The 4,898-nt window shown below is 43.7% G+C and overlaps 1 long non-coding RNA gene across 1 annotated transcript; it reads right to left on the reverse strand.

The window, feature by feature from the left end:
- Nucleotides 1–308: 308 nt before the first annotated feature.
- Nucleotides 309–1,177, reverse strand: LOC120325231. Its single transcript, XR_005567124.1, has 2 exons — nt 1,006–1,177; nt 309–463 (listed from the first exon to the last, which is right to left on the reverse strand). It is a non-coding gene; the product is annotated as an uncharacterized LOC120325231 (long non-coding RNA).
- Between the last annotated feature and the right edge of the window lie 3,721 nt (nt 1,178–4,898).

Here is a 4,898-nt window from a genome sequence, read left to right on the forward strand (position 1 = left end):
TAAACATTATCTGTGCTCACCAGAGAGGGCAATACTGGATCTTTCAGGATCCACACATTTGGATGCTTTTGCAATTGGTGTTTGAAGCAACTTCTTTTGTAGACAACTGTTTCACCAAGTAAATTAAGGCTTTCACATTCAGCCCCTCCCTTTAGGTAAGGATTACAAACCAGAAAAGGAGGGAAGAATTACTCGGTGTGTAACTGAAAGGCCAAAGTCCTACCCAAGAAACCAGATGTGACAACAGCTCATTTACAACCCAGTGAGAAAACCAACAAAAATGCACACAGAAAGATTCAGGAGTCATGTGAAGATGAATATAAAAATGGAACATGAGTCACATGTTTTAGAGATTCGAGCAGATGACTGGGGGCTAGAAAGGCGTCAGTGGATGGCACAGGAAGAGTTTTGAGGAAGAGCTGGAAGGAGAAACCTGGCAAGAAATCTGCTGTTCTACACAGACCTGCAGTGGGAAAAACAGTTTAAGACTTCTGAAGGAACAAAGTAATAAAACTCACAGAGCCCAGGAGTAGAAGAGATTCAATACTTGCCAAAAAGCATCAAAACCAAGCTCATGGACACGCATTAAAAACTGAATTCCTCCAATTCATGAATTCCACTTTTTTGCTTCAGGACTGAATTCAGTGATATAACTGTTCCAAAGTCACAAAATGTGGCAGGGACAACAAAAGGTCAAGACCAAATTCCTTTTAGTTAAAGAAAACTGGAAAAGATTCTGTTCCCGTATTCATCCAGTAGAGATGAATAATTTTTTAATTATTAATTTTATTTTTTCTACTCAAGCCTGCCAATGTTGTGGGTTTTTTGACTATATGAGGAATGATCTGAAGTCTATCAGCTCACAATTTAATTTAAAAAGAAATAAAACCAAACAAGCAGAAAACCATCCTGGCATTACATATCATTTTGTGCAAAGCCAGACCTTTGTGAAGGTCTTTTTTTAAAAAGCTAAAAAGTAAATGGTTTTAAGGAAGAACAATTTACCAAGCCCTTCAACCAAGAGCAGCTATTTTGCTTACAGTGACCAAATCAATTCCTCCACACATCTGCAGGGAAAATGGGATATTAAAACACTTGAATTAAAATTAAAAATAATAAAGAAATCCTAAGGACCAAGCATTAGACTGTGAGTATTACACAAGTCCCATCCCTGAATGAAAAAAAAACAACCAAGCATTACAGATGACAGCATATGCTACAAAAGACATTTTATAAAAAACTTTCAAGTATCATCAGGGAATGTGTTATCAAAGAACCTGTGCAAACCACCCAAGAAATTCAGGCCCCGTCCTGTACACAAATCCCTTGAGAAATTACCACCAGACAAACACAGATAACCATATATTGCTCTTACAAGAAAAGGCAGCTCCAAAGAGCTCAGAAAAGTAAACAAGGGACAGGTAAAACTGCCTTTATTGTAATACCTGTTCAGCACAAACAGCATCAGGGCAATCCAGGAAAGGTGCAGACCATTATGACTGAAGTGCTCAATTTTGTATTTAGCATGGAACATGCAGGTCAGCCAAGATCTGCTCCTGACACTGCGGGGTTTAATTTTAATCTTTAATTTTGCTATTTTTTGAAGAGCAGGTCAGTTAAAAGTTGCAGCTTTAGACATTTCAGGATTTAACATCAGGAACACAAGTCTTGGGTCTCACAGGCTCAGTCCCCTCATTATCCTCAGACTGGTCTTGCCTTCATTGTCACAGACTGTGCAATATCTGTGGTTTTGACCCTCTACACTGAAAATTCCCATGGGATTTCAGATGTGCTCCGTTGTTCTTCAGGTCTGAGATCATTTCTAAACACCAACTCTTAGTTCTCCCAGATCCCATCAGACAGTTACACAACCCAGTTCCAGAACACACTGTCACACATTTGCACAACAGCCCTGTTTGCTGCAGGACACCCATGATCTTGAACACGTTCATTCTCTGTAAATATTATCTGAATTCTGCCTTGCACATCAGCAGTGACTCACTGCAGGTAAAGGTTTAGTACAACCTGGAGAGACATTTTTATAAAGCTTTGCAAAATTGGCCCACGATTTTCTACATGAACGGGCTGAAGGCTTCATCCAATCCAAAGAAAACAGCTGCACTCAGGCAGGGGTTCATGACTGTATTCTTTAATTATCACCATCAATTATGTAATTTTAAAAAGCAAATTATCAAGAGTGTTTTTGAGATTCTTGACACAGGTGTCTTCACGAAGACACCTTGTGCTTTGAGGTCCTGAGCACGCACTGAGGTACCTGAGCATGGGAAGCTGCAAAAAGGAACCAGTTCAGGGAGGCAAACGAGCTCTCCAACTTTGAATTACACAGTGGGGAAAACCTGACTCAAAGGAAACGTGTTCCTCTGGCTCTAAATGCAGAATCTGAGAGTGTAAAAACAAATTATAAACATTAGAAAGCTGATTTGTTTGTACTGCAAGGAGGAGAGCAAGATGTCTCGTAACGCTTTAGGCTTTAGAGTCAAATTTACACCAAAAAGAGAATTTTTAAGTTTGTTGTAGAAACAATTGATTGGAAAGGAAAAGCTTATGAGTGTCCCTAGCTAATGAATGAATACCTTGAACTAAGGAAAAGCATTTCTGAAGTGTGGTTAGACAATGTCCTTAGGAGATGGCAATTCTCAGAGCACAGCCTGGCTTTCCTACGTGTCACCACAGTCACTGCAGGTTGTTAAAGTTGTATGTGAGTGACCATAGAAATCTTCAAAGGTGCAGGAGACACAAACATTGCTGTAGTCAGTACTTACTAACAGTTTTCAAATGCACTGAGCTTGAAAGAAAATAAAGTCAACAAGGTAAAACACTGCAGCTTAAATGTTTAATGCTTATTTTGAAGAAAATTATTTCCAACATAATTTAAAAAAGAAACAAAAAAAAGGGACATAAAAACAAACAAAAAACCACAACACAGTATAACATACCTGGCACGAACAGCACAGAATTTTGCTGAAGGACTTTCACCCAACCAGTCATCTGAATCTTTGGAAGAAAAATATGCAGTGAGAGCCTTTAAAGAAAAAAAAAGGAAAAACAAAACCAGGTTTGTCTGAAAACAAGGTACAGACAGATCTCACCTACAGTCCTAATGTTCTTGACTGACAAACTTGCTGAAAACACAGGTGTCTTTCAATTCATAAAAATGTTACCTACACTACAATAACAATATTCTATCTTTGCCAAGCATCAGCCTTTGTGATCCCAAAACCAAGAAACAGGCCCCAAAAATCTCCTCTACAAATACCTGAAGTCTCCTGTTACTGCTGTTCCTGTTGTCAAATGTGAGTTCTACAATATCCCCAACCATTAATGCTACAAACTCAGTAAGTACAAAATACAATCAAAGTTTAATGCAGGTTCTCACTGGTGAAATCGGACATTTAATGAAATGGATTTATTTTCCACAAATACAAGGTATATGTATCTATATACACAGATTATAAAAATTACAAGCCACTTCACAAATAGCCTTGTAGAGAGAAGTAAGGTCCCCCCTGAGCCTCCCCTTCTCCAGACTCAACAAGCCCAGTTCCCTCAGCCGTCCCTCAGCAGACATGTTTTCCAGAGCCTTCCCCAGCTCCGTTCCCTTCTCTGGACACGCTCCAGCCCCTCAAGGGCCTTTTGGCACTGAGGGGCCAGAACTGGACACAGCACTCCAGGTGGGGCCTCCCCAGTGCCCAGCACAGAGGGGCAATCAGTTCTCTGCTCCTGCTGGCCACACTCTTCTCCACAAAGGCCACCATGCCCTTGGCCTTCTTGCCCCCCTGGGCACACTCTGCCTCATATCCAGCCCCTGTCAAGCAGCACCCCCAAGTCCCTTCCTGCTGAGCAGCTCTCCAGCCCCTCTGCCCCCAGCCTGGGGCGTTCCAGGGGGTTGTTGGGACCCAAGGGCAGGCCCTGACACTTGGCCTTATTGATCCAGCCTGTCCAGATCCCTCTGCAGAGCCTTCCCGCCCTACAGCACATCCACACTCACACCCAGCTCAGTCAGTCTCCCAAACAGGACAAAGTCTGACCACCAGCAGTCCAGGGTGTCAGTTCTGCTGCCCCCTCCTTCCTCCACCCAGAATGGAAAACTCCATCATTTTGGGGTCTCTGTGCCCAATGGCTCTGACCACCACATCCTCCACCAGTCACAGAATCATGGAATGGTTTGGGTTGGAAGGGACCTTAAAGAGCATCTCAGTCCAACCCCCTGCCATGGGCAGGGACACCTTCCACTGGACTCAGAGCTCAGAGCCCCATCCAACCTGGCTGTGAACACTTCCAGGGATGGGGCAGCCAGAACTTCTCTGAGCAACCTGTGCCAGGATCTCACTACCATCACAGTCCAGAAATTCTTCCTAATATCCCATCTAACCCTTCCCTTTCTCAGTGTGAAGCCACTGCCCCTTGTCCTGTCACTCCAGGCACTTGTCCAAAGTCTCTCTCCATCTTTCTGGTTGGCTCCCTGAAGGGAAGCACTGCAAGGCCACAATTAGGTCACCCCAAAGCCTTCTTTTCTCCAGCCTCAACAATCCCAATTCTCTCAGCCTTTCCTCACAGCAGAGCTGCTCCATCCCTCTGATCCTCTTACTGATCCCCTCTGGACTCACTCCAGCAGGTCCATGTCCCTGATGTGCTGGAGCCCAGAGCTGGAGGCAGCTCTGCAGGGGTGACAACATTACAGCCATGTGTGTTCCAGCAAGGACACTGTGGAACCTCCTGGAGCCGAGGGGTCACTGTGAAACTCCAAGGCCTCATGAAATCAAAGGAACCCTGGGAGACTGTGGAAACTCATGGAACCAAGGGTTCCTTGTGCCATGGAAGGCCTCATGGAACCAAAGGAGCCCTGAGACATTTCGGGCCCTCATAGAATCAAGGGG

The sequence above is a fragment of the Pipra filicauda genome, unplaced genomic scaffold, assembly GCF_003945595.2.
Source record: "Pipra filicauda isolate LSUMZ 115617 unplaced genomic scaffold, ASM394559v2 scaffold892_size57556_pilon, whole genome shotgun sequence".
NCBI classification, from domain to species: Eukaryota; Metazoa; Chordata; class Aves; order Passeriformes; family Pipridae; genus Pipra; species Pipra filicauda.